The 19,111-nt window shown below is 37.4% G+C and overlaps 1 protein-coding gene and 1 long non-coding RNA gene across 11 annotated transcripts in view; both read left to right on the forward strand.

The window, feature by feature from the left end:
- The window catches only part of LOC105833366, a 303,435-nt gene that overhangs the window by 261,223 nt on the left and 23,101 nt on the right, over positions 1-19,111 (forward strand). The window lies entirely within an intron of this gene.
- On the forward strand, positions 15,672-18,323 carry LOC114255592. The gene is made up of 2 exons (XR_003626826.2): positions 15,672-15,857; positions 15,936-18,323. It is a non-coding gene; the product is annotated as an uncharacterized LOC114255592 (long non-coding RNA).

The following is a 19,111-nucleotide window of genomic DNA, read 5'->3' on the forward strand; positions in this document are numbered from 1 at the left end:
TACGTAGTACAAGTATACAAAACAAAGAAAAATTATATTATAGAGCGATAAACTTATTGCAATAAGAGAAAACAAATTATTAAGTTTTTGCACGTTGTTACACGCATGCACAACTGTTCGCGATTCGGGTGATGAGTTCGCTAATATCCCAGATGGAAGGTAAGAGGATGCAGGGTGAGAGGACGTCGTGGACACAGTGCTCAAAGAAGTAATACAGAATTGATTTTAATATATAAATTACACGTAATGCTCAGAGAAAGTCTAAGAGATTATACATTGTATCATAGATCGAAGAATGAGATAACACACTTGAAATGCCTTGATAAAAATGAGTATCTTACACTGATGAGCAGTTTTTAATTATACGCACGGCTCAATAATATTAATTGAGAACCGGCCTGGTGATGATAGCGCCCGTGAGCTGTGTACTCCACGTGACACCGGCGTGCGCTTTATGTGGTGAGTTTGAGTGGTCGTTGTTGATGTACACGAAATTGTCCGAAATGAGTCTTGTCGTCAGATATCGTGATTTTGGTCACGGAGAGAAGTCAAGAGATTGCTGAAAGTCCACATGCTGAGAAAACACACGAAAACTATGCACAATATTTGTCACGTATATTACGAACAGTCGCCATGAAGCAAGAGCACGTACGAAGTGAAGTACAGCGCGGCGCACGCGCTAGCTCTCACCGTGACGCTCCGCAATCTACGCGAACTCTGATCGATGCTGCCATCTGACAAGACGGCGCAAACTCATTATTTACTGAATCTCGAACATTCCGCCCGCCATCAGCAACCGCGTTGATAATTCTTAATCTGCTAGAGTTATAGGTAGAACGGCGAGTTTGGTCACAGGTATATGGTCATACAAGAGTGGTGGTGGCGGTCTTTAGCGTCACCACTCTGGCGAGTCTACCTTTCCCCGAATGTAGAGCGGTTACCCTAGCGAGTGGCCATTTGCATGACGGTAATCTTTCATTTGAAATGAGCACTAATGAATCGATTTTTAAGTCGTTATTCTTATGGTGCCACTTTGATAAGGACTGTTGTCATTGTAGATAATGCGCCAACCATTGAGACCAAAACTGTTGTACTTTTTGCTAAATGAGTTGCCATCTTGAGAGTCTTGAGATTGCAAGGTCAGTGAGAGATGGTTCTGGTACTGTGTTAAGTGGACCCCCACTTAAATGGGGAGCGTCCCGTTTGCCCACGTCAATATTGGCCACGGTCCCGATTGGCCACGTCAATATTGGCCACGTTATTATTGATCACGATCCCGATTGACCACGGAGTGGATTGGCCACGTCATTATTGGCCACGTCATTATTGGCCACGCGTCATTATTGACCACGTCAATATTGGCCACGTCAATATTGGCCACGCGTGATATTGCCCACGTCAATAATGGCCACGTCAATATTGGCCACGCGTCATTATTGCCCACGCGTCATTATTGCCCACGTCATTATTGCCTACGCGTCATTATTGCCCACGTCATTATTGCCCACGCGACATTATTGGCCACGTCATTATTGGCCACGTCATTATTGGCCACGCGTAATTATTGACCACGTCAATATTGCCCACGTCAATATTGCCCACGTCAATAATGGCCACGTCAATATTGGCCACGCGTCATTATTGCCCACGCGTTATTATTGCCCACGTCATTATTGCCTACGCGTCATTATTGCCCACGTTATTATTGCCCACGCGACATTATTGGCCACGTCATTGTTGGCCACGCGTCATTATTGGCCACGTCATTATTGTCCACGCGTCATTATTGCCCACGTCATTATTGACCACGCGTCACTATTGCCCACGTCATTACTGTATATGGGTTTGCGACTTGGACGGGGTGGGTGCGGGAGGGGGGGCCGAAGGCCCCCCTTGCACCCCCCCCGTGTGTGTGTGTGCAAAGCATTTCTCTGCATCACATGGGTTTGCAACTTTCCACGCTAAGCAGAAAAATTGATTAATATTGACGTGGGCAATAATGACGCGTGGTCAATAGTGACGTGGGCAATAATGACGCGTGGGCAATAATGACGTGGTCAATATTGACGCGTGGCCAATATTGACGTGGACATTATTGACGCGTGGGCAATAATGACGTGAGCAATAATGACGCGTGGCCAATATTGACGTGAGCAATATCACGCGTGGCCAATATTGACGTGGCCAATATTGACGTGGTCAATAATGACGCGTGGCCAATAATGACGTGGCCAATCCACCCCGTGGTCAGTCGGGATCGTGGTCAATAATGACGTGGCCAATATTGACGTGGTCAATATTGACGTGGTCAATATTGACGTGGCCAATCGGGACCGTGGCCAATATTGACGTGGCCAAACGGGTGCCACTCCTTAAATGTGCGAGAGCGTGAGCTGTGTGCCTCTATGTAGAGTTCGATGATGGGAATGAGCTATTAGGGAATGAGGCACCTCTTCTCTTTCAGGTCTTAACGGTGAGTCCTGCATAGTTCACACCTGTATGAGTGAACGGTCGTGCCTGCGTGACCCGAGAGAGAGGTAGTTGGACCATCAGCACGGATCTCCCTCTGCGAACATACGTGACACACCGCAAGATGTGTGACTTAACAGGAGCCTTTTTGCCAAGAATCCAATAATGTTGTTCAATGTGCGAGAGCGTGAGCTGTGTCTCTATGTAGAGTCCAATGATGGGAATGAGCTATTATCAATGAAGATAGATGAGAATGACGAAGCAAGATCACAGGATGTTTGCCATCGAGTGAGAGAGATGAGTGAGCGAGTCGTCCGTCGACTCGAATGATTTCTTCAGCGTCGATGTAGGTTGTTAATCGGTTGGATGTGTGTATTTTTGTTAACGGCGAGTTGGACTGAAGAGCCAGTTTGTGAGAGAAGTACGCCGCCTGAGTTGCCTTAATCCAAAGTAGTTTTGCTTTCTCCAAAGCCGTGGGAGAGATATGTATAACAGACGATGAATCGTGGATTTTCCTCAATCTTGAGATGACTCTGAAACAAAGAGCTGTAATCCTCAATAATTTATTGACACTTGAGTATCTGTAAATGATATTTTAATGATAGTCAGCCTTTGGTGTAACCGCCAGTAAGAAGACACCTAGACAAGCTTCCTGTGCACTCAACTCATCGGAGAGTGCTGGTTGCGATGGCCATGAGTCTGGCTTGAGTATCCACGGTGGTCCCGTCCAGCATAATAAGTGGCTTTGAAGTTGAGCAGTTGTGAGGCCTCGATCATGAGTCTGCTGGATTGGATGTGCCGGAAATATATTTTCAGTGAGCGTCTGGTATGAGTTCTTGAGCCATCCAGTTTCTGACAAATCCAGCGCGATGCATGAGATTTGATCCACGATAGTGTCACTAGAGTCCGTCCAAATGTGAATTGTCGAAATGTCCATTTGTAAACTTGGACGTATTGCATGAGTCGAGAGCAGCAGAGCTGCGGTGAGTTCTAATCTTGGAATTGAAAGTTACTTTAGAGGTGTTACCTTTGTTTTGGAGCACACAAGTGAAATCGTGGCGCCGTTTCAGTCGTGAACGGAAATGTAGATGACTGCAGTCATTGCCAATTGAGAAGCACCAGAAAATCCGCAGTTGTATTGATGAGTTGGTTCATGTGTTAAACCATCGAGGTATTGAGATCTTGGCCAAGTTTGAGTTCTTCTCTGATGATCAGCCACCGGGATGAAAGCTGGGATGATAGTACTTTATCCCATTGGAGCTTATGCAGCCATAGCTCCTGCAAGAGAATTTTAGCCTTGATCACGACAGGCGAAGCAAAGCTAAGTGGCTCGAGTATCTGAGCCACTTCAGATAAGACAAGGCGTTTTGTGTGCTTGCTTTTATTAAAAGAATTCTTCACTAAGAATTTAAATGTATCATCTTAAGGAAGCCATTACAATCTGAGTATCTTGATTGCGCAATCGTCGAATGTAATTGGTAAACCTTGGTCTTGATTGTCTGTGACAGCAGTGATAATGTCAAGATGAGTTGCGTGCCATTTAGCTAGCCAATTTGGGAAGCCGCTTGCCATACAAAGATGCTTCAATTGATGTGCAACTTCCTGTTGTTGTATCGTATCTGCATTACCAAAGATGTCGTCGACATATCTGCCGTGAGTGATAGATGGCACAGCAAGTGAAAATCTATGTCCTTTGTTTTCTGCCAGTTACAGCAGAGTTCGTATGGCTAAGAATGGTGCGGCCTTTGTCCCAAAGATGACCGCTGTTAAATGATATGGCACTTCATTGAGCTGATCGTCAATTCAGATTATCTAGCCAGAGATAAAATACTGTCCGTTGTAAATCTCAATTATTTTCATAAATTTGTCTGTACATCTTCATGATGTCCGTGGCGAAGATGTGACGATGTCTACGTATCCATAATAAGACATTGGAGATGTTCAAATGTAATTTTACCTGAGTACATATTAGGTCATTAATAGAGTAACCTGAAGTCGGTGAGCTAGAGTCATTGAACACAACCCGCAGTTTTGTTGTTGCGCTGTTAGGCTTGGGTACTATGATGCGGCAAATAAAAGTGTGAATGATGAAGGGAAGCGGATGGTGCCTTCGCCATGTGATTGAGTGTTTCATATTCTGCCATAAACTGTTGATAGCGACGTTAGTATCCCACATCTCTTGAGAATCGTCTGAGTAAGCTCTTGAGATACCGATGAGCAACGTGGTATGAATCACCCAGGAGATTAACGGGTGATTTAAGTAGAATCCGAACAATATATCTTCTTGAGGAATCGCAAGTGTGTGTGGCCTTAAAATGTTCCTCGCATCTCTGTTCGTCAGAAGTGAATCGGTTGACACTGCGAGTAGGTGTCTTCTCTTGAACCCAGGATTTTGTTAATAACTCTTGCAGAACATTTTTGTTTTGTTGAATAGCCACATGATATGTTAACGTGTGTGGTGCTATTTTCTTGCTGACTGATCCAGGAATGAGCCAACCGAAGATGGAGAGCTATGCTATCGGATGGAGAATGTCTGATAATATTGGGCTTGATAAATTTGCCCGTAAGCGTCTGCGTCGATAAGGATATCAACTGGCCGTGGGATGAAAAAGTCTGGGTCGACTAATCCCAAATTTCTGAAATGCGGCCTTTCTTCCGGTTTCGTCTCGAATGATGGTAAGATCGACGTTACTGTTTTGAGGATGTGAGCTTGAATGGTGGCAGTTGAATCTGAATGTGTAGAGTGTAACGTGAGCGACATGACTCATCGTGTCTGAGTATATTCCTTGCCCTCGATTTCAGTAATAAAGATACCTGAATTGACGAGGGATGGCGAATGAGATCTTCCGTGGCAAAGGTGAGTTCTAAGCCTGAATCGATGAGGAAGGGTACCAAATGCTGAGTCGTAGATGAGCTGATTAATGCCAAGGCTGTGGCGAGTAATGTAGAGCGGGATGAACGTGCAAATGAGATGGATTCGACAATTGCATCGTCTCTTCAATTGGAAGGCTGTGACGATGAGCTGGCGGCTGGTTGAGAGGACGATGGTATTGGGCGTACCTCACGTAACATTGTATGATGTCGGTCAGTGCACTTTTTACAGCCTCACTGGCTCTTACATGAGCGGACGTTGTGACGCCCCAGGCAGTTAAAGCACAAGCGCTTGTTAACTGCGAGCTTGTGCCGATTTTCCATTGACAAATCTCGAAACTTAGTGCACTTAATCACAAAGTGCTGGCCATTACAGCAGTCACATGGATATGTATTGACTGAGACGTTCGATGCGTTTTTTTGAGAACTCTGATGAGCCGCTGCTTTTCTTAGGGTTGATATGAATGAGCTGGAACTAAGTTGAGACGACTCAGACTCGATCCTCTCGAGAGCTCGTGTGCGAGAGGTGAGGAACTCTTTAAGTTGCTCAAATCGTGGGTATTTTCGAGTGGTGCCAAGCGCTGTCTTCCATTGTTCGCGCGTGAGACGATCGAGCAGTCAAGAGACATGATACACCACAACGCAGTCCCCTAGATCGTCGGACACTCTCAAGGATTTCAATGCCTTGAGCGTTTCCTAGACACCGGTGAGACACTTGTCGAGAGCCACCGCTTTCCTTGGAATCGGCGTTGAGCTGGCGAAGATCTTGTCAAGGTATGATTGAATGGGGAATCTTTTATTCTCATATCGCACCTTGAGCAGCTCTCAGGACGGACCGAGTGAGTCATCTGTCATTGTCAGTTCTAAAATCAACTGAGCCGATGCGCCTTCTAAAGAGGCTCGAAGGTAATGGAGCTTCTCGACATTCATGAGTTGCTGATTGTGTAAAATCATGCTCGTGAAAAGATCTCGAAAAGCAGGTCATGCTGAATATTCCCTAGAGAACTTGGGAAGTGAGATGTCTGGAAGGCGTGAGTGCACTCGTTTTCTTTTATTTGGTGTCGAAGTCGTTTCCTGCGGAGCAATTTGAGCTGAGTGGCGGAGCTTACCAATACCAATGATGCGTCGTGTATTTATATAATGCAAAGTCTCCTCTCGATGAGCGTTCTTGGAGAAGTACTCGTGAGGAGTTAATGCAGAGGGCCATGAGACCTCAAAATATGCATGTTTTTTGAGAAATGCCTTGTGAGTCTTTTCAATTTGAAGCCAAAATTAGCTCAATTTTTTGAGTGATGTCTCGTGGGACTCCAGAAGCATTTTTGCTATGGATTTGATGGCGGAGATCCTACCCATCTGCGTCTGCAACATCAACAGCTCCGTGGGGAGCCTGACTGGAGAAGCATGCCGAGATAATGATAGCTTTTTCTGCAGTATTTCCAGTTGAGGAGTAACTGGTCAACTTTGCTTGTTTTCTGAGATTCCACTATAATGAATGGACAGCGAGTCGATAGAGATGTGTCAACACGTGAGAGAGATGAGATTATTCAGTATAGGAGTATAATCACATGAGTTTGGAAAGTTGCAAATCCATGTGATTATACTCCTAGACTGAATAATTATGTGTTGTATTCAGAGATGGGCGGACAGGATTGTAATTGACTATTACCAAATTAAAAATGCTCGAAAGAATGAATAATTAAATGTGATTTATTTACACATTATTTTGAATATTTGTAATTAAACACGATTGAATTGCTAATTTGTTTGAGCATTTGTAATGGATGTCCAAAGTAATTGTTGCTCAAAATAATTAAATTACATTTATGTATCTTAATTACATTTGTGTAATTTAATTACATTTATGTAATTTAATTACATTTGTGTAATTTAATTACATTTGTGTAATTTTAATTACTTATTTATTATTAAATTAAATATTCTCGAAGAGGTAATACTTAAGGAGAGCTTACTGTTCACCGAATTTGTTAAAACTTAACAATATTGTGTGTTTTTGTACGTAGAACACGAATCTGGCAAAAAAAGCGTCGCTCTGCTCCGCGAGACGAGATATTAATTGTTAAAGGGTTGCTGGAGTTGTCTGTTTTACCGACAAAAAGATAGTAATTTTTGTTTCGCAATATCTTTTTTTTTCTTTTATAGATTTGGAAATCCTTCTCCAGAATAAAAGAATACGCATTGCTATCAGTCTGTGAAGTGGAGTTTCTACCAAAAATGGGAAAAAATTGTTAATTTGCTGTTACATTATAACAACGTTTGCTTAATATAAAAGATCTACAGTTTATACTTACGAAATTCGTATTCACAGACTAGTAGACGATGAGATCAAACAGTGTCGAGTTTTGAAAATTATATTTTAGTATCTAATTGAAACGAAATTGCGAAACGAAAATTTAGATTATATATACGTAAAAGGTCGATAAGTAGAGCAATAAAATTTTTTTTTCTTGATATAAAGTCTAATTCACAGATAAATATTAATATGTGTACTTCAATTCTGGAAAAGAATTTTCAAATCTATAAAAGAAATATATATGAAATCTCATTAATGATGTGCACGAATGACTCTACATTATCGATCCCGAGTTTGAGAGGCATTCCAACATCACCTTAAAGTTCAATATTTGACAGGTTATGAAACCTGTCACCGGACGAAATGTTGCGACTGAACATGATGGTTTCGTGGCCATATATGCACATGCTCCGTGGCTAGATGTGCAAACACTTCAATGCGTTCAATTACATGCACTCAAAACAAGGTATTTTCTGCTTTAACAAATGTTTTTTTTTTGTTTGTTAAAGCAGAGAATACTTTGTTTCGCGTGAAACAAGACCGTCTTCTTTAGTATTACCTTAATATATTCTTAGAAAACGCGTTGTGGGCTCCGCCCACGCGTTTTCCTAACCTAACCCAAACGTTTTATAAATACGATACATGATATCAGTGCTTTATGTAAAGTAAACGACGTCCACGCTTGTACTACATAGGTTTGCAACTTTCTACGCTGTTCGTTTCCAATGTTTTCGCATTAACCAAATAGCGACTTTAAAATGTTTTGATTAGGTTAGGAAAAATTACAGGGAGAGGGTGCAGGGACAGGGGCTCCGTCCCCTCCCCGCGTTTTCTGAGAATATATTAATTCTTTTACAATCAAAAGTATGCGCATATATGGCCATGTTCGGGATCATGTTTGGTCGCAACATTTCGTCGATATAATAGGTTTTATAACCTGTCAAACAGTGAACTTTAATGATTATTATCTTTTGTCGCGGGGCAGAGCGACGCTTTTTTCTGCCAGATTCGTGTTCTACGTACAAAAACACACAATATTGTTGAGTTTTAACAAATTCGGTGGACAGCGAACTCTCCTTAAGTATTACCTCTTCGAGAATATTTAATTTAATTGTAAATAAGTAATTAAAATTACACAAATGTAATTAAATTACATGAATAATTACATTACAATAGTGTAATTTAATTACTTTGAGCACTAATTACTGTCAACATCAATTACAAATGCTCAAAATAATGAGTAATTAAATGGAACTTAATTCCAAATGCTGAAAACAATGGATAATTAAATGGATTTTGATTACAAATTGTAAGAGTAATATATAATTGAATGTGTAATTTGGAGTCAAAAGTATTTGCTGCCACCCATCTCTGGTTGTATTTATGAAACTTTTTTTGTTAATAACTTTCTAACGAATCACGAACGACGGCTAAAATTTTTTGAAGGTCACTCAGGAGAGTGACCTTGATAACATATGTTAAGGTTATCGAAGCTGCCTCTAATTGGATAATTATACAGACACACAAAAAAAGTGGTTGGTCCGGCGGACCAGACTAGTCTATTCTTATGTATTTTGACCCACTAAATCCAAGTTTAAGGTCAGAATTGCTGAATTGGCACATTTTTTTCTAACCTAAAAAAAAACGCTTTGTAAAAGCAGTTTAGGCACAAATGTATAATCCGGAGCATACAGGTTTGCGTAATCACATTACCCGGAGAAAATTCAATACGTATGACAAGTCTGAGTTTCTGTGAATGAATAGCGTAGAAAATTCACTCCCCTTTTCTATTATATCTAACTCTTTTATTTTCGAAGGTTCTGTGCAATGGCTTTCTCTTATGTTTCTTCCCTTTCACAGAGACATTTCGTTTGAGCGTCCGGCAGAAATCAGCCATTATGTTCACATCCCACTTGTCTTGATATCGATGTTCCATCACCTTGATGTCCTGATAAAATCTTTCTCCCTGTTCTTCACTATAATCATCTAGATTTTCTGGAAAGTAGTCGATATGAGAATCCAAGAAATGCAACTTCCATTAAACAACCTAGTTTTTTATAGTTCTCCATTATTTCCGCCATACTTTTTCTGTAATCATGACTTTTGTGGTTTCCTTGAAAATTTTCTGTAACACCTTTGAAACTCAGCCATGCGAGTTATTGGAGCCAGAGAATGATGGATGAAGAACTTCTAAAGGCTCAACTAACAATTTATTTATGATGTTTTTAGATCCAGGTTGCAGAGACGTTCTTGTCGGCCATTCTTTTCTTATGTAATGGTTTGTTCGATCTCTACTATCCCATTCACATAGGAAGCACGTATTTTTTGTATAACCTGATTTTTGACCATTTATGTTCTGTGTATATTTAATTTTTTCAAGAACTATTTTTATGTTTGTGTACTTTTCTTTTATCACCACTGACAAGGGAACCCTCGCGAACCCGAAAATTCTGATTTTAATGAAACTTGGCATAAATGTAGAAAAAGTAAATACATAAATTTAGAAATTAAAAGTTGATGCTTATAAACGGTTTAAAGGGTTGAAACCACCCTTCAAAAATGTTGAGTTTTTGTCTTTTCTCGATATATCTCGTAAACTAAACAAAGTATTAAAAAATGTTTCATACAAAAGTTTTACAGTATAAATACCTCTATTTAACTATGCTATTTATTTTTTTAAAAAAATTTTTTTTGAAAAACAAATTTTTTTTTTTTGAAAAAAAATTTTTGAAAAAAATAAATAGCATAGTTAAATAGAGGTATTTATGCCGTAAAACTTTTGTATGAAACATTTTTTTATATTTTGTTTAGTTTACGAAATATATCGAGAAAATGCAAAAATGTCTCAACTTTGAAGTGTGGTTTCACCTCTTCAAACCGTTTTTAAACCAAAATAAAATATTTCTAAATTAATATATCTACTCCCTCTACATGTATGCCAAGTTTTATTAAAATTAGAAAATTTTTCGATTGGGTTTATAAACGGTTTGAAGGAGTGAAATTACCCTTTAAAGGTTGAGATATTTTTATCTTTTCTCGCTATATCTCGTAAACTAAACAAAATAAAAAAAAATGTTTCATACAAAAGTTTTACAGCCTAAATACCTTCATTTAACTACGCTTTTCATTTTTCAAAAAAAAAATTTGTTTTTTAATTGAAATAAATTTTTAATAAAATTGACTTTTATGTATATAGCATTTATAAAATAATTATACTATCTTATACTACGTTCTATTTATATCATCTATGTGTATATTATGTATGTTATATTTTATCTATGTTATAATACTATACATTTATATTATCTGCATCCCTATATATGTATTAGTTTTCATCTAACAGTTGCGCAATATTAGAGTAGTCACGTTGCTTTCACACAGTTCATTCCCACATAGAAATGAAACCTCCAGTAGACGTCTAATGGACGTCTGCCATGGAAGTTTAAACTTCCAGTGGACGTCCATTAGACGTCCTATATAGAGCCATTAGAAATCCACAGTTCCGCACTGTGGACGTCTATTAGACCTTCAATAGAGGTTGTCAAAGAGGTCTATTAGACGTTGTGTGGATCATTAACAGAGGCTTCATGGAGCCTCGATGGATGACTTACGGACGTTTCGTGGATCATTAATAGAGGCTTCACGGAGCCTCGATGGATGATTGACAAAATAAAAATTAAAAATAAAAATTTTATTTCTTTTAAATTATTTTTATCAACAGTACATACTAAATTTAGGACAAATTTTTATTAATTAATTAAATTTAAATTAAATTATTTTATTTTATTCTTACTTGCCTCTGGTTTTGAACCCGGGACCTTAGGATTACAAACCTTGTACTCTATCTGCTATGCCAATTTGACTCATCGATATGGGTACTTGTTATTGTCTACATATACATATATGTTATAAACTGACGCAATTATATTATTTTTTATAAAAGCAATTAAATTTTGCAAAACAATAAAAATAAATAGCATTAATTTATTTACTTATTAATTTCATTGTTAAATTTATCTTTTTCCATAACCTTAATAATTTGATGGAAATTGCGATCTATTTAGCATTAATACTTTGAAGCGTTCAAGTGGTTAATTAGATAATTTTAACTATATAAATCATATATTTTAAGAAAAATTGAATAGTTTATTATTCTGTTTTTGTATTCAGTACATGATAAATTTAGATTTTGTGCATTTTTTTGTGCGCAGTAATTGTAGACAAACCGTTATTTTGGAAAACATTATCTTTATGATAATTTTTTTAAATATCAAATAGATCTCTCATTCAGGATGCTATAGTGTTGTCTGATTTCTGAGTCAACTACGACGCGCATGGACGGCTAAAAAATCGGACAGCATTGTGATATCTTTTATGAGATATTAAGCTGATATCATTTAGCTGTGATATCATAAGGATAACATTTTCAAGAAACTTAAATGAAACTCTTCCATGAGATATTTCAAAGACCTATCTTAGTAGACGTCTCTGATAAATGTTACCATTTGGACATCATTTCCAAGATATCTAAATGTTTTCTTAAAAAAGTTCTCTTAAAGTTTTCATTCTGACAAGCGTGTTGTCTGGGTAACTTTTACCATGAAAATAAATGTTCCATAGAGCTATGGAAGTTTAATGGATCCTTAATGGACGTCTGTATAACTTCCATCATGGAAATAATGTTCCATAGAGCTATGGAAGTTTAGTGGATCCCTAATAGACATCCATCTAACTTCCACTATGGAAGAAAACATCCAATGGAGCTATGGATGTTTAATGGATCCCTAATGGATGTCTATCTAACTTCCACCATGGAGGTAAACCTCCAATGGAGCTAAGGAAGTTTACTAGACCTCTAATGGACGTCCATCTGACTTCCACCATGGACATAGACGTCCCATGGATCTATGGAGGTTTAATGGACGTCCATTGGACATCCACTGGATGTCAATTTCTATGTGGGTTCTGTCTACGTCACATATTTCACATTCAAGTTTTATATTCGTCATATCACGGTATATATCATATATGAAATGGAAATCACGTATTAAAGTTTGATATCTTTATTAATGATGTTACGCGTCATTTTCACATCTGTATCAAGTCTAACGTGTGCTTGATCAGTACATCAGTATCACATCTAACGTGTGCTTGATTTTTCTGTTAGATTATTTAATTAAGCGAAGCATAATGTTACACGTAAATGTTGCGAATGTTCTTAATATGTTAATTTTATTTTATATTATACATATTCCACTTATAAATGAAAGAGAAATACAATTACGTGATGTGATAGAGGATATTATAACAAATGATATTATAACAGTGAATGTGACTTATCATTTGATGTACACACTGCTTTAGAATTTTAAAATTATTGGGAAGTGGATTTACCTGACACAGAATATGTAACAAATGATGAGGAAGAATTTTTTAAAAATGATAATTGTGGTAGGGACTTCACCTTTCTGAAGCGACGTTGCACTCCTAAAAGAGAGTGTCGGCCTTTTATCACTTCTTCAATATTCGATGGCTTTCCTTTTATAGCTACTATTTAAAATTTCGTCTTCTGGTTCACAATTATATTCATTATCAGGTTCATAATCAATATTATCATTTTCTAAAAATTCTTCCACTTTATCTGTTACATATTCTATGTCCGGTAAATCCACTTCCAAATAATTTTGAAATTTTAAAGCAAAATGAGTGTGTACATCAAATGATAAGTCATTCACTGCATTTATTATAATATCCTTTATCACATCACGTAATTGTATTTATCTTTCATTTATAGACGTTGGTGGAATATGTGTAATTTGAAATTAAATAATTAACATATTAAGAACATTCACAACGTTTATGTGTAACATTATGCTTCGCTTAATTAAAAACAATCTAACAAGAAAAATCAAGCACATGTTAGATGTGATACTGATGTACTGATCAAACACACGTTAGACTTGACACTGATGTGAAAATAACGCGTAACACCATTAATAAAGATACCAAACTTTTATTAATACGTGATTTCATATATGATACATACCGTGACATGACGAATATAAAACTTGAATGTGAAATATGTGACGTAGAGAGAATGAACACTGTGTGAAAGCAACGTGACTACTAATATTGCGCAACTGTTAGATAAAAACTAATACATACAAGGATGCAGATAATATAAATGTATAGTATTATAACGTAGGTAATATATAACATATATAATATACACATAGATGATATAAATAGAACGTAGTATAAGATAGTATAATTACTTTATAAATGCTATATACATAAAAGTCAATTTTATTAAAAATTTATCTTAATTAAAAAAAAATTTTTTTTCGAAAAATAAACAGCGTAGTTAAATAGAGGTATTTATGCTGTAAAACTTTTGTATAAAACATTTTTTTATATTTTGTTTAGTTTACGAGATATATCGAGAAAACGTAAAAATATTTCAACCTTTGAAGGGTAATTTCACTCCTTCAAACCGTTTATAAAACCAAACAGAAAATTTTCTGATTTTAATGAAACTTGGCATAAATGTAGAGGGGGTAAATACATTAATTTAGAAATGTTTTATTTTGGTTCAAAAGCGGCTTGAAAAGGTGAAAGCACGCTTCAAAGTTGAGACATTTTTGCATTTTCTCGATATACCTCATAAACTAAACAAAATATTAAAAAATGTTTCATACAAAAGTTTTACGGCACGAATACCTCTATTCAACTATTATATTTATTTTTTCCAAAAAAATTTTTTTTTATAGAAAAAAAATTTGTTTTTAAAAATAAATAACATAGTTAAATAGAGGTTTTTATACTGTAAAACTTTTGTATGAAACATTTTTTAATATTTTTTTTTAGTTTACGAGATATATCGAGAAAAGGCAAAAACTCCAAATTTTTAAAGGGTGGTTTCAATCCTTTAAACCGTTTATAAGCACCAACTTTTAATTTTTAAATTCATGTATTCACCCCCTCTACATTTATGCCAAGTTTTATTAAAATCAGAATTTTCGGGTTCGCGAGGTTCCCTTGTGAGTGCGCTACAGGAATGGAAGCATATACGTTAGTATTGTACAGCAACACTGCTTTCAAGCTTCTCTTAGAAGAACCGATGAATAGTCTCCAGTCGTCAGACTTGTAACATCCAGATTTCAGTCTGTTCATTAATCCGATAACATCGACAATAAACTAATGAATATTCTTCATCTGCAAAGAAATTTGCTGATATTCTCTTTCTCTGTCACTATAATAAGAAGTTTTCATATGTTTCCCTTCCCTAACATTGGTTTCAACCAGGAACTCTGCTCCATCTTTGGGAAAACCCAAATCTCGGACGAGATTGTTCACCTTCTCTTGTGTTATTTTTCCTGGTTTTTTTGAAATATTATACGGAACATAATCACCATCAGTTGATTTACTTTTACTCTCAGTCTCGCCCCCAGTTTCTTTCTTAGATTCTTTTAAACTTCCATCAGTTTCCATTTGATTGAGTTCAGAAGTAATACTTGTATCCATGATTTCATCGTTTGTTCCGTCGGATGCTGATACATATGTAGGTTTCGTTAAACTTGCAACATTGGTGTAGCATAATGCCGACTTTTTTGTGTTGTTTATTCCGTTCAGACTTGTCATACAGAAATAGCAATCTTCTTTGGTCATTGGTTTCTTCCATGGCAGGTGCTTTCATTCTCAGTTTTGTCTTATTCTTTTCACAATTTTTCGCAACATTTTATAACAAGAACTACATATTTTCTTGGGGACCCAATCAGATTCTTGGTTCGCGATTTTGATACAGAAGGAATTTTTGTAGAGATCTTTGATTTTGTCATTAATGTTTCTCCGGTTTTGTGGTATCATATCGGAGGTTAGGAAAAAATAAGCCAATTCAGCAATTCTGACCTTGAATTTAGATTCAGCGGGTCAAAATACATAAGAATAGACTAGTCTGGTCCGCCGGACCAACATCTAAAAAAACATTTTTTTTAGGTTAGGATAAAGTGAGCGAATTCAGCAATTCTGAGTTTGGATTTGGATTCAGCGGGTCAAAATACATAAGGATAGACTAGTCTGGTCCGCCGGACCAACCACTTTTTTTGTGTGCCGTTGATACCATTATATTAATTGAATACCGGCCTGGTGATGATAGCGCCCGTGAATCGTGTATTCCACACGATGGTGCCAGTGTGTGCTTTACGTGGTGAGTGAGTGTTGTTGTCGATGTACACGAAATTGTCTGAAATGAGTCTTGTCGTCAAGATCGTGATCCTGGTTACAGAGAGGAGTCAAGAGATTGCTGAAAGTTCACACGCTGAAAAAACACGGAAACTATGCACAATATTTGTCACGTATATTGCGAACAACCGCCATGAAGCAAGAGCACGTTTGAAGTGAAGTACAGCGCGGCGCACGCGCTAGCGCGCACATTGTGGCGCTTCGCGATTCACGCGAACGCTGATAGATCGATAGATGCTGCCATCTGACGCGACGACGTGAGCTCATTATCTACTGAATCTCGAACAATAAATTTTTGCTGTGTGATTAGTACACATCACTAGAGCAACGCACGCAATAAAATCGTGTTTTTCGATCGATGAAAGACGAACATATTGAACAACGTTCTTTTAATCTAAAACATTATTTACTGACCGATCTCGAAGATTTTAGTCTTCTGGCCTTTTATCTACTCCAGAAAGTTCTTAATTACATTTTTGAGTGATATTTTTATGTAATACATACATTTAACACAATACTTATTTACAACATTTGAAACATTTTAATTAACAAAATAATCATTTCAAAATAGGTACCTGTATTTTAATTTTTGGCACACTACACTTTTTGTAACGTTTTTCCTACATTGGGTCCGTGGGACCCGTAATTTTTTTTTAATGCACTGTTCAGCAGCTGGGGCTGGAGTGAGTTCGGTTAGGCGTCAGAGTGGTAGAGGATATGTTCCCCCCTCCCCTTTAGTCCGAACCACCCTCCCCTTTTAGCACAGAGTTACAGAGGAGAAGAAAAGGTGCCAGGTCTATCAGACTCAGTGTAGGAACTAAGAGTTAAGAATACGAGAAAAAAGGTCCGCAAGTGAAATTTACAGTCGTAGTGACCGAGAAAGTAAATTTTCCAAAGGAAGGAGCACGACGTAGTGCGCACAAAGGGAGAAAAAATCCCAAAAGACGCTAGGTCATTATTAGTGGTCAGAAAAGAAGTTGATGATGCTGATGACTTGGCAGAAAGTCAGTTTTATAAAGCAGGCATTGCAGATTAATGAGCACGTTTACACCGTACATTTAGTCTGCGACCTATACACTATATTCGACCCAAACACGATAGGTCACAACGATGTAAACACTCGCGAACTTGTTTGGGTCTGGTCACTTTTTCACGATCTCTAGCCCATTTTAGGCCACACAACGTAACGCGTGTAAACGGTGGTGTACTATAAAGCGGGTAAGTGTACCAGCAAATGCTAATAGATGGATCTGCTTTATAGCATACACATATAAACTACTTACAGTCTGTCAAGTAAGAGCGTGGCCGGATAAATTTATAAAAAAAAACTTATTAAATAAAATTTTTATATACATATATGTATTATACTCGATAAGAAGAAGAATGCAATTATGTTAATAATGCGTCCAATCACCATCGGCGTCAATAATTGCCTGGCATCTCCGAGGCATGCTTTCGACTAAATTGACGGCATTCTAGCGGCAATGATCTCCAGATCCGACGAATCTTGCAAGATAACTCCTTCAAAGTGTGCGTGCGTTTTCCACAAAGCTTCTGCTTAATATATGCCAAAACATTTTCGATAGGATTTGCATCGGGCGACTGCGACAGCCAACTCAATGTAACGATGCCAGATTGCTTCTTCCACTCGGTACAGAACTTGCTGCGGTGTTTAGGATTGCTTAACGTGTCTTTCTTCCAAAAAATCAACGACAACTGAATCTCTCTTGACAATGCATCAAGGACAGAGCTTCCCTCTATCGATTCATGAATAAATTAGGATGATATCTTTTATAAGCTGTGAGTAAAGTCCACCACGCTCTTACTTGACAGACTATACCTACGTTAGTCCAAACTTATGTATAGGTCTACACGGTGTAAACAATTTGTTACTAGCCTACCTTAGGTCGCGGTATAGGTCAAGGCATAGGTCAGGTCGTAAGGTGTAAACTAGGCCAATAATAAGATGGAAATTTTTGTGACATAGTGTAATATTTCAAAAATTTTAAACGCATTTTCCTCGGAACTGCATTTTCCGAAACGATGGGACTAATAACTCAACAATTTTTTATCCAATTGACTTCAAATTTTAACTCAATATTCTCAGCAACATTCTCTATCGACTCAAGTAGGATTTTGTCAAAATATTTTGTAGTACTTTTTAATCTACAATTAAAGTCGGTTTTTTTTTTTCGAAAAAATTATTATTTTTCTTTAAACCATCCCGATTTCAAGAGAAATCAATATTTTTAAAAATCCCTACGATAACTACAACAGTATAGATGATGACTTTTTTTGTGTCTACCTAGGTTTGCCTAGGTTGATCTGTTTTGCCGAAATCAGTCCTACCGTTTGGGCCCGTCTCGCGAAAGGTGTTTCCGTAATTTGAGCACGAAGTCGTCATTTTGTGATTTAAACGGAATAAAAAAAATATTTTTTACATTAGAAAAGATGTACAATAAAACCTTTAAATTAGTTTTTTAATCAAGATGTTTACTTCCTCCCCCCCAAATTTACAAACTTAAAACTGATTTTTGGGTCTCAGGGGTGGGGTCCATCTTTAATGATGTGCATGAATAACTCTACATTATTGACCTCGATCAAATTTGAGAGCCAGTCCAGCATCCCCTTAATATCTAACAAAAGTCTGCGAACTATTTTGCGAACAAAATATCGGTAAAAACTAATCGAAATTTGCAACACGTGCTTAGTTTCTACTACAAGCCTGATGTTTTAAGTTGTTCATGTGCAGATTCTGTTCTTTTGTCAATAATTTGCCGTCAGATGCTGTTGACAAACTGTCAGTTATTATGCCAGTAGAACATAAGTATAATGAATATCTAGCGGCAGATAGAAAACAAGCAGATTTCACGTACGTAAGCAATTTGACATCACTCTGGTAGTAGAAACTAAGCAAATTTTGCTCAGTGTTTGCCGATAATCTGCTGGTTGCAAGTATAATACGTTAACATATTTTTTTTAGATATTAACAGTATGTTTGTTGCCTTTCTGCTATCAGAAATCAGTAGCATATTCTGTTCAAAATTTATTTTTGCAGGCTTTATTACGTAAGAAAGTAATTTTGTGTGTATGCATGTGTCTGTATGTGTGTGGAGGGAGTACGCTCACGCGTGCATGTGTGTGTTGTATGTGTATGTGTGAATGTATACGATAAAGAGTATAGAATCTCAGGAGATACCGTATCGGTAGTGGGGATAC

The sequence above is a fragment of the Monomorium pharaonis genome, chromosome 10, assembly GCF_013373865.1.
Source record: "Monomorium pharaonis isolate MP-MQ-018 chromosome 10, ASM1337386v2, whole genome shotgun sequence".
In the NCBI taxonomy this organism is placed as follows: domain Eukaryota; kingdom Metazoa; phylum Arthropoda; class Insecta; order Hymenoptera; family Formicidae; genus Monomorium; species Monomorium pharaonis.